At 43.2% G+C, this 14,213-nt stretch overlaps 1 pseudogene; it reads left to right on the top strand.

Moving 5' to 3' along the window:
• LOC141182621 (uncharacterized) overlaps window positions 1-13,513 on the top strand; it is a 35,037-nt pseudogene extending 21,524 nt beyond the window's left edge.
• Window positions 13,514-14,213: the final 700 nt, after the last annotated feature.

Here is a 14,213-nt window from a genome sequence, read left to right as displayed (position 1 = left end):
GATGGGGGCACAAATACAGGAATGGGGTATATACCAGGATGGGGGCACATATACAGGAATGGGGTTTATACCAGGATGGGGGCACATATACAGGAATGGGGAATATACCAGGATGGGGGCACATATACAAGAATGGGGAATATACCAGGATGGTCAATATATCAGGATGGGGGCACGTATACAAGGATGGGGAGTATACCAGGATGGGGACACATATACAAGGATGGGGAGTATACCAGGATGAGGGCACTTATACAAGAATTGGGGAATATATCAGGATGGGGGCACGTATACAAGGATGGGGAGTATTCCAGCATGGGGACACATATACAAGGATGGGGAGTATACTAGGATGGGGCACATATACTAGGATGGGGGTGAGCATATTCTTTATATCTGCAGTCTCATACCGGGGGTGAGCATATTCTTTATATCTGCAGTCTCATACCGCTGCTCCTGTCTGTGGCTGCTCTATGCTGCCCCCATCTGCTCTCTGTAGGCATTGTTTTTTCTAAGCTAAAACCTCAGTATTCAGGTTAAATTGCCATGTTGGCACTTGGTGATAAATAAGTGGGTTTTGGTTTGCAGTTTGTGCACTCGGTCTCTAAAAGGTTCGCCATCACTGCTATAAGGGAATTCAAGAAAATGGAGAGTTAGTGAAATGGAGAGAGCTGTGAGTATTAATCAGATACACAGTTGTGCAGGAGGTACCTGGTAACTCTTGTTGCCGATCTGGATTTGCTTGATGAAGGTATATATGGAAAGTGTTTTTTCTTGTTATTCCAATGGGATTACTAAAAAGAGATGGATATATAAGGTAATTGCTTACTATAGACTGCCGGAGAGAAAGGTTTAATTCTTAGTTACCTGGTGACCTAATTGGTCCAGACGATCCAATGTGAAAGTTAGTACAGGCTTACTACTTGTGATGGAAACCTATGTATAACAATCAGGAAATTACCGAATTAGATAAAGGGTGGGCAGCGTTATAGGTTGGATTATAAGGGCCCCCTGTGATACAGCGATGATGAGCTTGTGGGTTAATAGTAACTTACTTCCTGTGTTTGGGGAGGGGGTATCAATGGGCTCCACGGCCACTTGTATCGTCTGCTGCAACCAGGGTTCGTAGTCAAGATGGTCTGGTCAGTAGTTACAGGCGTTGATTATACTCTGCTGAGCAGCTATATTGAATTGCTGATGCAGTATTCAGTGAACCTGTGAGAGACAGGGGGGATCCGTGAGGATATCGTGCAGCTTTAAGGTGCCTTAGGGCAAGTACTGCGCGTGGTATAGTGTCAGGACACTTACCGTGGATTTAGAGGTACGTGGTGTCTGCGCAGCTAGGTATGCATCTCGTAGCTGCTGAGGTCAGTAGGTGGTATGATAGTGGTAGCTTTGGTGTACCGTGCTGCCAAAAGCTCGCCCTGAGTTATTTGCTGTCTGGGGGTCATGCTAGACACTCACCGGTGCTCCAGGGGTAGGAGCGATTGGTAGCTTGAACACTTGGCTGCCGGCGCTGCTAGAACTATATGGCGGTGTTGCCTTAGTTACCACTGGTAGATGGACAGTGCAGGGTCTTCTCCGAGGTAAGGAGTCGGTGTAGTAGGCGGCACTTGGAAGCGTCTAGTCACGACCGGTGACTAGGTGCTGCATCCACTTGGGAAATTTGGCGCTCAGCGCTGCAGTGCTTAAGGACCTGCGTGATCACGTGTGTGATGTTGTCAGAGTCTGTACGGAGGCCTCAGAGGACCAATTTTCCTACACTTTTCGGAAATCTCTTTCCTTCGTCAGGGATGGTCTTTGCAGAGTCTGTGAGCTTTTTATACACATTTTGATGAATTGGATACAGGTGTCTGCTGTCAATCAATCAGTTTCATGACTGGGTTCAATTAAAGGCGAGCAACTCTATTTCACTGTTAAGGCCTTTTGGCCTCAGAGTGTCCAATTGAAATATGTTACACGCGCGCCGCTAGGTTCAGATAGGGCGAGACGGGTTTCATGAATTCTTTGGAATCCAAGGGAACCATTACTCAGGGGGCGATCTTAGGCTGCAGCTTCACTCAGGCACACGATAGATTCAATTACTGACCAGACACATCTGACAAGAGTCTTTTTCAACAGTTTAACAGTGGAATATAATCTGAAGCACGGCCAGTACAATTCAGGGATATTACAGCAATAATCTTCATTACAGTACAATCTGAGTTTGAGCAACCGGTTCCAGTAACAATACAGTAGTTTGTTCACAAGGCACAGTATTACAGTCTCTTCAGTAGCATAATTCAGCATAGATTAGATCTGTTAGCAGCACACTTCTATGCATACACAACCACAGGCTTTTCATTTACAAGGACACAATAGTATACTGCATTCTTTATCCTGCATGGAGATGGAGGGTTTGATGAGAGAGATGATCCTTGTGACAGTCCTTATCTTCCTGCCCGATAATACTCTGCACTGTTAGTTCAGGGAGTTTATCTGACCTGTGTTTAGTTTCTCTCCTGATCTGAATCCTGTTCAGTTGCCTTCTGTCAGGTCCTGATAACACACCACCTTTCTATTTGGCTTCAGCGAGACTACAATAACAAGTTCCCCACAATCCCACTGGGGCTCTGCTAAAACAGTGCCTGTCTCCTTTAACCCCTTCAGTTGCTGGATGCTTCTGAAGCACAACACTTCCTGTCGCTTGTGCTTGTGTTGTTAGTAACAATTGCTGGATGCTTTGGAGGCAACAGCACTACTTCTGCATGTCACAAATATCCAGTGGCTTTCTGCCCTGGACTATGCTTAATAAAGTTGCCTTTGCGCTAATATTTCTGTACCACTTGAATACCCATTACTTTGATGTTTGCGTGGAGTCCCCATGTTTTTAATAAAATGCTTAGATAACGGGTGGCCCTCAAATTTATTTTTAGTATTCCTTAAATGCTCACCTATCCTGGTATTCATCTGACGAATGGTGCTCCCTATATACAGCTTGTTGCATGACACTGTAGACCATATATTACGCTATTAGTGCAACAGATTATGTGGTCTTTAATAGTGTATTCCATTTAATAGTGTTGGTTCCATTAGTCACAGTTATTTGTTTCCTGCTGCCTAGTGTTTTGCAAACCTTGCCTTTTCTGCATGGGAAAAAGTCGGGTGTATTGAAAAAGGAGGGAGTCCTGGAGATAAAGGGATTTTTTTTTTACAGATGGAGCAACCATAATCCCCAGATTACTGGCTTTCCTAAAGATGAATCTTGGAGCCTGGGGTATAAGGTCACCTATAATCTTATCATCCTGTAACTTGTTCCAGTGGCATTTTACAATTTTCTTCATAATATGTATATTTCAATTAAAGGAAGTTATGATAGGGGAGATATTTATGGACTTAGACGTCTCCTGATCATGGTTGTTTTTATTTTTATTACCTACAAGAAGTGTGGAACGTGGCATGTATTCACTTGCTCACGAGTGGAAATGATCTGTTGATGGTCATAGCCTTTTTCTAGAAATTTATAAGTTAGAAGATTGGCCTCATTTTCAAAGTCTTGAGGATTTGAGCAGTTGCAGTGCAGTCACATATATTGGCTCTGCGGTACATTTAGAAGCCAGCTGGGTAAATGACAGTTGGCTCTGGAAATAAAGCTGTTTGTATCAGTCAGTTTGAAGAATGTGCTAGTCTCAATTTTACCTTCTTTGATGCAGATAGTTAAATCTAAGAAGATAATTTGTTCTGAGCTAGTGGGGGAGGAAAAATTCAAAAAGAAGTCATTTGTGTTGATACCTGCTATAAATTCAGAAAGGGAGGATTGGTCGCCTGACCAAATGAAAAGGACATGATCAATAAACCTCCGCCTGAGGACCAGGTTCACACTTAGTGTTCCATGAGGGTATATTGTGGTGAATTCCCACATCTCCACGTAGAGATTGGCGTAACTAGGTGTGAACCTCGTCCCCATGGTGGTCCCCCATCACTGGGTATAGTAGTTATCCTCATATCAAAAGGGATTATGATTTAAAATAAACAACATAGTCTCCTGTATGTAGTTGATTTGGTCCGGGGGCATTCTGCTATATTTGTTTAAGAAGTGAGTTACTGCTTGACACCCCTTTTGGTGTTGAATAAAAGTGTATAGACTGGAGATGTCAATAGTGCCAAGAATGTAATGGCTCTGCCATTGGACCTCATTCAGCTACCTTAGGGCATGTGTTGTATCCTTAAGGTGTGATGGTAGGAGTGGGACTATATTATGCAGGTGCTTTTTGACATAATTGGAAAGGTTTGAGGTCAGGCTATGAATGCCAGAGATTATGGGTCTTCCTGGAGGGTTGTCTAAGGATTTATGGATCTTTAGTAAGTGATAGAATATGGCCGTTCTAGGGTGTAGGGTGTAAATATACTCACATTCATGTTTTGAGTCCTAGATTGATCAAAGCCTTCCTTTCTTTTGTGTAAAGTAGAGTAGGGCCACTGGTCACGCGTTCATACGTTTGTTTGTCACTTAGGAGTCTTAATGATTCATTGTGATATTGATGGTGATCAAGTATCACAATTCTCCCTCCCTTATCCGCCGGCCGTATAATTATATTATTGTTGCTTTGCAGTTGTTTGATTGCTAGACACTCTTTTCGAGTGAGGTTGTTTTTGAAGTTTGAACACTTTTTTTTACTAACTCACCAAATGTCATCTTTAACATTTTTCTGGAAAGTTTCCATTGATGTGGAATACTGGTTCAAGGGGTGAAAGTTTGATTTGTTTTTTAGATCCGTGTGTTTATAGTTATTGGTAAGGGAATCAGAGGAGGGTTTGATAGGCAGTAGATGTATTTTTTAGAAAATGCTTCTTAATGGCTAGTTGCCTCATAAATTGTTTGCCTATGAAGGTCTCAAATTTATCGAACTTATCAGACGGGGCGTAGTTTAATCCTTTATTAAGCAAAATGACTTAATTTGGTTTTAGAGAGTAATGACTTAACTGAAAACCATACATCTATCTTCAATTTATTTCCTGAGGTGGTATTGTTTTCTTTTGGGAACAAGTTACAGGATGATAAGATTATAGGTGACGTTATACCCCGAGCACCAAGATTCATCTTTAGGAAAGCCAGAAATCTGGGGATTATGGTTGCTCCATCTGTAAAAAATCCCTTTATCTCCAGGACTCCCTCCTTTTTTAGTACACTCAGCTTTTTACCATGCAGATAGGTGAGCATTTAAGGAACACTAAAAATAAATTTGAGGGCCACCCGTTATCTAAGCATTTTATTGAAAAATATGGCGGCTCCACGCAAACATCAAAGTAATGGGTATTCAAGAGGTACAGAAGTATTGGCAAAAAGGGTAACTTTATTAAGCAGATGTCCAGGGCAGAAAGCCAATGGATATTCCAATTGGACACTCTGAGACTAAAAGGCCTTAACAGTGAATAGAGTTGTTCGCTTTTAACTGAACCCAATCATGAAACTGGTTGATAGTAGACACCTGTATCCAGTTCATCAACATGTGTATAAAAAGCCCACAGACTCTGCAAGGACCATCCCTGACAAAGAAAACCAAGAGATTTCCGAAACGCATAGGAAAATTGGTTCTCTGTGGCCTCCTTATGAGCTCCGACCACATGACACACGTGATCATGCAGGTCTTCAAGCGCTGCAAACTGGAAAGTAATGTAACACCGCCATATAGTTCTAGCAACGCTGGCAGCCAAGTGTTCAAGCTAAAAACCGCGCCTACCCCTGGAGTACCGGTGAGGGTCTAGCATGACCCCCAGACAGCAAATAACTCAGGGTAACCTTCTGGCAGCACGGTACACCAAAGCCATCACTATCATACCACCTACTGACGCTGGCAGCTACTAGACGCATACCTAGCTGCGCAGACACCACGTACCTCTAAATCCACGGTGAGTGTCCTGACACTATACCACGCGCAGTACTTGCCCTAAGGCACCTTAAAGCAGCACGGTATCCTCACGGATCCCCCCTGTCTGTCACAGGTTCATTGAATACTGCATCAGCAATTCAGTACAGCTGCTCAGCAGAGTATAATCAACGCCGGTAACTACTTTTCTGCAGAGTCTGAACTCGTACCTACTCCTGTTCGTTGTCACTGTACTTCCGTTTGTGAGTTTGTGGTCCACTCGCTACTTCTCTGCAAGTACCCTGTGGGTATCTGGTTCTGCCTTTCCCTTCCAGTCTGTTCCGTGTGAACAGAGCCCTGTCCACCGCGTCTGCGGTTTCGCTTCCACCGCGTCTGCGGTTTCGCTTCCACCGCGTCTGCGGTTTCGCGTCCACCGCGTCTGCGGTTTCGCTTTGCTCAGCCCTGTCCACCGCGTCTGCGGTTTCGCTTTGCTCAGCCCTGTCCACCGCGTCTGCGGTTTCGCTTTGCTCAGCCCTGTCCACCGCGTCTGCGGTTTCGCTTTGCTCAGCCCTGTCCACCGCGTCTGCGGTTTCGCTTTGCTCAGCCCTGTCCACCGCGTCTGCGGTTTCGCTTTGCTCAGCCCTGTCCACCGCGTCTGCGGTTTCGCTCTGCTCAGCCCTGTCCACCGCGTCTGCGGTTTCGCTCTGCTCAGCCCTGTCTACCGCGTCTGCGGTTTCGCTCTGCTCAGCCCTGTCTACCGCGTCTGCGGTTTCGCTCTGCTCAGCCTTGTCTACCGCGTCTGCGGTTTCGCTCTGCTCAGCCTTGTCTACCGCGTCTGCGGTTTCGCTCTGCTCAGCCTTGTCTACCGCGTCTGCGGTTTCGCTCTGCTCAGCCTTGTCTACCGCGTCTGCGGTTTCGCTCTGCTCAGCCTTGTCTACCGCGTCTGCGGTTTCGCTTTTCTCAGCCTTGTCTACCGCGTCTGCGGTTTCGCTTTACTCTGTTTGTTGACCGCATCTGCGGCTCTGAATTTTGCCTCCCAGTCTGTACTGGACCCTACCCAGCCTGCCTGTTCCTGTATTCCCCGGTGTGGGTCAACAGCCGTGTCCGGAGTCTGACCTGGAGTAGACCCTGGTCTCTCTACTCGGTTCCTCCCCGGTGCACTGGCGTCGTATGCCGTCGTGCGACCTTGGTCGGATCGGGCAGATACTTAGTTACGCCCCTCCAGGCACTCTCCGGTTCATGGCACAGTGGAACCACTAAACACGCATACGCCAGTCAGTCCGGGCGTGTGCATTACATATAGTAAGCAATTACCTTAAATATCCATTAACTGCATCTCTTTTTAGTACTCCCATTGGAATAACAAGAAAAACCACTTTCCATATATACCTTCATCAAGCAAATCCAGATCGGCAACAAGAGTTACCAGGTACCTCCTGCCCAACTGTGTATCTGATTAACACTCACAGCTCTCTCCAATTCACTAACTCTCCATTATCTTGAATTCCCTTATAGGAACCTTCAGTCTTTCCACACACTCCCATAAACAAAGGCCTAATAATAATAATCTTTATTTTTATATAGCGCTAACATATTCCGCAGCGCTTTACATACATTATCGTCGCTGTCCCCATCGGGGCTCACAATCTAAATTCCCTATCAGTATGTCTTTGGAGTGTGGGAGGAAACCGGAGAACCCGGAGGAAACCCACGCAAACACAGGGAGAACATACAAACTCCTTGCAGATGTGGTCCTTGGTGGGATTTGAACCCAGGACCACAGCGCTGCAAGGCTGCAGTGCTAACCACTGAGCCACCGTGCCGCCCATAACAAACGTGAACAGAGAAGCACCCCTGTACTCTAGTTTTACGATAGTTTCCAGTATTTTAATCAGCACTTTTACCATTATCTAAATAAATTATATTTTTATATTCTATAAACTTCTAGTCAATTCCTTTTTTTCACTCAAACCAGCGCATATATACATATATAAGTTAGAAAATAACTTGCAGAAAAATATTATGATGGGCCTCTAAGAGAAAGCGGAGGGTAATGATGGTGTTGGCTTCCTAGATCCCTGATATCTTATTAGATGAATCTACCTTCTCTACCTTCTGTGCTGCTGAATGTGCTCATATGGTCCCTACAAGACCAGGTCCAGTCTTTCTGGCCAAACTTCACTTTTATGATCGACAACATTAAATGTGCAGTGAGGCCAAGTGTGAATTTCTGTACAATAACAACAGAGTTTCCCTTTATCCTGACTTTTCTATTTCTTTTAAAACCAACTAACTTCAAATAGGATTGTGATAAACTACACAAAAAACATTACACCTGTGCCATGATATATCTCTAAGCTGTGCGTGGCTGATGGCTGTAATATACATTTATTCCCGCCTGCAGGAGATGTGTTGGCTCCAGCCCTGGTTTCATGGATTCACTCCACGTCATAAATTCCATTATGTTTTAGATCCCAAAGAATTCAGATTACTGCACAATTTCTCCTGAAATGGGGGCGCTAATACTTTCTCTACTCTCCTGGTCAGGACTCATAGTAGCTCCAATGGTCCACCATAAATGAGTGTAACTCCAGTTTAGTGTTGGAGCTCTCCCCTCATACAAACGTTAGGGATGTAAAAAAATTTAATTCTATGTCTTTTTCTTTATTTTACAAGTTCATTCTGTATGATAGTTTGATTGTGGTGGGATTGGCCAGCCTCACTTATGTGAGTCTGTAACTCCCTGGTAGTATTTTTAAAAAAAGGTCCCCATTACCTCTTCCAAATGCCCAAGGTCTAAATTTAAGACACCTCAGCTCTGCACTATTATAAAAGTTCTCTTTAAATGTCTAATATTTCTTCTTGAAACTCATCTGATAGAAAATATTGTCCCTTACGATAGTTTAGATTGTCTGGAGCCACCGAGCCCCATACTCTAATTACCCCAGAGAGGTTTCACCACTAGTTACTCCTTTTTCTCTGATGGAGACTGTTGCGTTTGATCATTTCAGTAGATGTGTTATTGTCTATACTCAGTTTTTCTCTACAGTAGTTAGTGCCCAAAATCCTCTGATTTAACCCCTTCCCGCAGCCAGTTATGTGTTCCTGATGAGGCCCCATTTTCAAATCAGACGTGTGTCACTTTATGTGGTGATAACTTTGGAATTGTTCACAAAGGATGATAGGAAACAAATGGACCTTACAAATTATTTTCCAACTTCTCTTGAGTCTGACAATACCCTATATATGAGGATATTAAAAAATGACCAAATTTAATACGTAAGTTACAAAAAGTTTAAAATGATTATTCTATTTTAAAAGGTGACTGGGAAGCTTAAAAACGGTGGAAGGAGGAAGGTTAATAGGAGTAGGGACACTGGAGATTAGTCCTGGTTAAGGTGCAATACGAGCTTCCTGGAAGGTCTGTGGATGACCACGTCGAAGGGTCCCCCCTATGGAAAAAGGAGGGGATTGGCTTAATGGCAGATTTTAGAGGTTACCTTCATGGATTATAAGGATTGTAGTTGGAAGATTTTGATGCAGAGAAGGGAGTGACTTCGCTCCTCAAATTACTGCCATTTCCTACTAATCATTTTTCCCTGCTCTCTTTGTCACTCAATACAGGTTATCGCCTTCACCCTATACAATTGGAAGTCGCCCCTTTCTCTGCATCAAAATCTTCCAACTACAATCAACCACTACAGGTACATGAACCTCCCCTAGGTAACTAGGATCTCTCGCATTTGAAGCACAAACCGACTCTTGTTTCTCTACAGTTTACCTGAATCTGGATAACCCACACCTGACCAGACCTACCCAACCCTTTATACATCCAATCAGGTTATTTTCTATCCTAATGATCCATGAAGGTAACCTCTAAAATCTGTCATTAAGCCAATCCCCTCCTTTTTCCATAGGGGGGACCCTCTGACGTGGTCATCCACAGACCTTCCAGGAAGCTTGTATTGCACCTTATCCAGGACTAATCTCCATGGTCCCTACTTTTATTAACCTTCCTCCTTCCACCGTTTTTAAGCTTCCCAGTCACCTTTTAAAATAGAATAATTATTTTAAACTTTTTGTAACTTACGTATTTAATAAGTTTGGTAATTTTTTAATATCCTCATTGTTATTACTTTTTGTCATACCCTACGTACCAGAGCAAGTTCACTTATTTTTAACATTGGAAATTCTCAGACAACTGTGGTAGTTGGCCTTTCTTGCAGCAGGCATAGGGCATACCCATTAGAGCCACCATTCTATTTATTTATTTAATAATACCCTATATACAGTTGTACACTACTGTCTGAGCACATGGCAGGTTAAGAAGGGAAGGAGTACCACTTAGCTATTTGAATGCGGATTTTGCTGGAATAGTTTGTGGACACAATGTATTCGAGGCACTGTTCATGGTCACCTGGCATCTAAAAAGATGGTCACATGAACAGGCTTGGCGCTATCTACTCCATTTTGCAGATCCCAGGGATTCTCTTGCTCATCACCCTTTAACCCCTCTACATGGATCTGGACACAGAGACCCCCTAGGCTTGGGCCACGGTGTTACCTGCTGTTCTGTGGAGTGAGATGGCAAGAAAAATAGTCAGGTAGCCGGGTCAGAACCAGGAGGGCAGAGAACATACAAAATCAGAAGACACGAGTAGTCAGTAAACGGGCCGAGGTCACAACAGAAACAAATCCACAAGCCGGGAGCTGAGCACAGAGGACTGAACCAGAGGAGAGCAAGCCTGTATCTGGCAGCTTCCAGCGATATGCTTCCAGCTTTAGTAGGGTGCGGTGCTTTCCAGTTGGCTGAAGCAGGGAACAGATTACTCCAGCTGGACAGCACACACACCCATACTGCCAGACTGGATAGTACTACAGGTCCCAGGCACCCTAATCTTAGTGGCTGGACAGAGCCTGCGCCGCCCAGAGCTTCTGGTTCTAACGTCTCCTCCATCACCAGCGCCGCCTGCAGAATGAATAAGGCTCCTGGTGAGAGAAGCAGACGTCGCAGGAGCAGATCCCAGAGGAGATGAGACACACCATTTACAGAAGCCCTAATATGACAAAATGGCAGAAAACCAGAGCAATAGAAATCCCCATAAACTGACTACATTATGGAAATTATAACCCTCAGTGAATTAATCTATAGGAGTAGTGACTATTTTGACTCCACAGTCACTTTCCACAAATTAGCACGCAGACTATGTTTGAGAGTGAAAATTGCAAATATACCATTTTTTACCCAACACATAGTGCCCAGATTATGCTCCATGAGACACACACCATAAGTTAAGTGGGTTCTTCTCACTGTAGTAATGCTAAATACATGGATGCTGAGTGTGGTTTGGGCTCTCTGCAAGGCGCAGAAGTGGGGGGGGAGATCTGACTTTGGGAGAGCGGATATTGCTGGATTAGTTAATGGAAGCCATGTTACTTTACAAGAGCCTTTGAGCCACTAATAATGAGGAAACCTCTGTTTTTCCACTGACAGATGATGGACCTGAGTGGGGACTTGTTTTTTGTTGAGATGAGTAAACGTTTTTATTGATATTATTTTCGCCTACATAACATTGGTGACTTTTTATTTCATATTTGGGAGGAAGAATGAACAAACAGTTGAACACCATGGTCTACTGCTTCATGCTATGAGGTTTTCTATTAGACTGTGAACTGTCATTGTCTTGGTGAATAATTATTTTTTTTACTTAACTTGCCATTTTTACTGACAGTTTAAATAGAAATGTTAAAATTGGTTTTAATCTTGGCAGATGACTGTACCAGGAGATCAGAGGGACAGCTGACATCTTCTTCAATTTTCAAATCAGATGACCTTGAGATCCCACAGGATACAATTGAAGTGAATGCCATTACTCCAGATATACCATCATCCCTTCACAACAAAGATCAGTCATCTAATCCTTTGAAACACGTCCTGTCTTCTAATTCATTACCGACCGCTAAGGAAAATCAAAGTCATATAATAAGCATTAAAAAACAAACTGCTCCTAAAGCAAAGAAGGCATGTTCACGTTCAGAATTTGGAGATTGTTTTCCACTCGAAAAGTCTTTTTTTAAACATCAAAAAAATCACACAGTGGAGAACGGATTTTCTTGTTCCAAGTGTGGGAAATGTTTTAACCAGAAATCAGTTTTTCTTAAGCACCAGAGAACTCACACAGGAGAGAAGCCTTTTTCATGTTCAGAATGTGGGAAATGTTTTAACCAGAAATCAGATTTGGTTAAGCACCAGAAAACTCACACAGGGGAGAAGCCTTTTTCATGTTCAGAATGTGGGAAATGTTTTATCCAGAAAACGCATCTTGATAACCACCAGAGAACCCACACAGGGGAGAAGCCTTTTTCATGTTTAGAATGTGGGAAATGTTTTAACCAGAAGTCAGATTTGGTTAAGCACCAGAGGAATCACACAGGGGAGAAGCCTTTTTCATGTTCAGAATGTGGGAAATGTTTTAACCAGAAGTCAGATTTGGTTAAGCACCAGAAAACTCACACAGGGGAGAAGCCTTTTTCATGTTCAGAATGTGGGAAATGTTTTATCCAGAAAACGCATCTTGATAACCACCAGAGAACCCACACAGGGGAGAAGCCTTTTTCATGTTTAGAATGTGGGAAATGTTTTAACCAGAAGTCAGATTTGGTTAAGCACCAGAGAACCCACACAGGGGAGAAGCCTTTTTCATGTTTAGAATGTGGGAAATGTTTTAACCAGAAGTCAGATTTGGTTAAGCACCAGAAAACTCACACAGGGGAGAAGCCTTTTTCATGTTCAAAATGTGGGAAATGTTTTATCCAGAAAGTTCATCTTGATAACCACCAGAGAACCCACACAGGGGAGAAGCCTTTTTCATGTTCAGAATGTGGGAAATGTTTTAACCAGAAATCATATTTTGTTAAGCACCAGAGAACCCACACAGGGGAGAAGCCTTTTTCATGTTTAGAATGTGAGAAATGTTTTAACCAGAAGTCAGATTTGGTTACGCACCAGAGGAATCACACAGGGGAGAAGCCTTTTTCATGTTCAGAATGTGGGAAATGTTTTAACCAGAAGTCAGATTTGGTTAAGCACCAGAAAACTCACACAGGGGAGAAGCCTTTTTCATGTTCAGAATGTGAGAAATGTTTTAACCAGAAGTCAGATTTGGTTACGCACCAGAGAACCCACACAGGGGAGAAGCCTTTTTCATGTTTAGAATGTGGGAAATGTTTTAACCAGAAATCATATTTTGTTAAGCACCAGAAAATTCACACAGGGGAGAAGCCTTTTTCATGTTCAGAATGTGGGAAATGTTTTAACTGGAAGGCGCATCTTGATTGCCACCAGAGAACCCACACAGGAGAGAAACCTTTTTCCTGTTCACAATGCGGAAAATGTTTTAACCGGAAAGCGAATCTTGATCGCCACCAGAGAACCCACACCGAAGAGAGGCCTTTTTCCTGTTGAGAATGTGGAAAAGGTTTTAACAAGAAATCAGATTTGATTTAGCAGAATTCACAAAGGGGAGAAGCCTTTTTCATGTTCTTAATGTGGGAAATGTTTTACAGGTAAATCAACTCTTAAAGAAGTTGTCCGGTACTTTTTTTTAAATTGCCCAATGTATTCAGCATGTGGGCATACAGTGCATACGGAAAGTATTCAGACCCCTTTAAATTTTTCACTCTTTGTTTGTTTCATTCCAGCCATTTGATAAATTCTAAAAAGTTCATTTTTTTTTCTCATTAAAATACACTCTGCACCCCATCTTGACTAAAAAAAACAGAAATGTAGAAATTTTTGCAAATTTATTAAAAAAGAAAACCTGAAATATCACATGGTCATAAGTATTCAGACCCTTTGCTCAGACACTCATATTTAAGTCACATGCTGTCCATTTTCTTGTGATCCTCCTTGAGATGGTTCTACTCCTTCATTGGAGTCCAGCTGTGTTTAATTAAACTGATAGGACTTGATTTGAAAAGGCACACACCTGTCTATATAAGACCTCACAGCTCACAGTGCATGTCAGACCAATTGAGAATCATGAGCTCAAAGGAACTGTCCAAGGAGCTCAGAGACAATTGTGGCAAGGCACAGATCTGGCCAAGGTTATAAAATAATTTCTGCATTACTCAAGGTTCCTAAGAGCACAGTGGCCTCCATAATCCTTAAATGGAAGAAGTTTGGGACCACCAGAAGTCTTCCTAGACCTGGCTGTCCAGCCAAACTGAGCAATCGTGGGAGAAGAGCCTTGGTGAGAGAGGTAAAGAAGAATTCCAAGATCACTGTGGCTGAGCTCCAGAGATGCAGTAGGGAGATGGGAGAAAGTTCCACAAAGTCAACTATCACTGCAGCCCTCCACGAGTCGG

This window comes from Phyllobates terribilis, unplaced genomic scaffold (genome assembly GCF_046119375.1).
Source record: "Phyllobates terribilis strain yellow unplaced genomic scaffold, ASM4611937v1 Scaffold_35__1_contigs__length_13245226, whole genome shotgun sequence".
In the NCBI taxonomy this organism is placed as follows: domain Eukaryota; kingdom Metazoa; phylum Chordata; class Amphibia; order Anura; family Dendrobatidae; genus Phyllobates; species Phyllobates terribilis.
The sequence above is the reverse complement of the archived record's forward strand: the minus strand, read 5'-3'. Positions and strand labels throughout refer to the sequence as shown.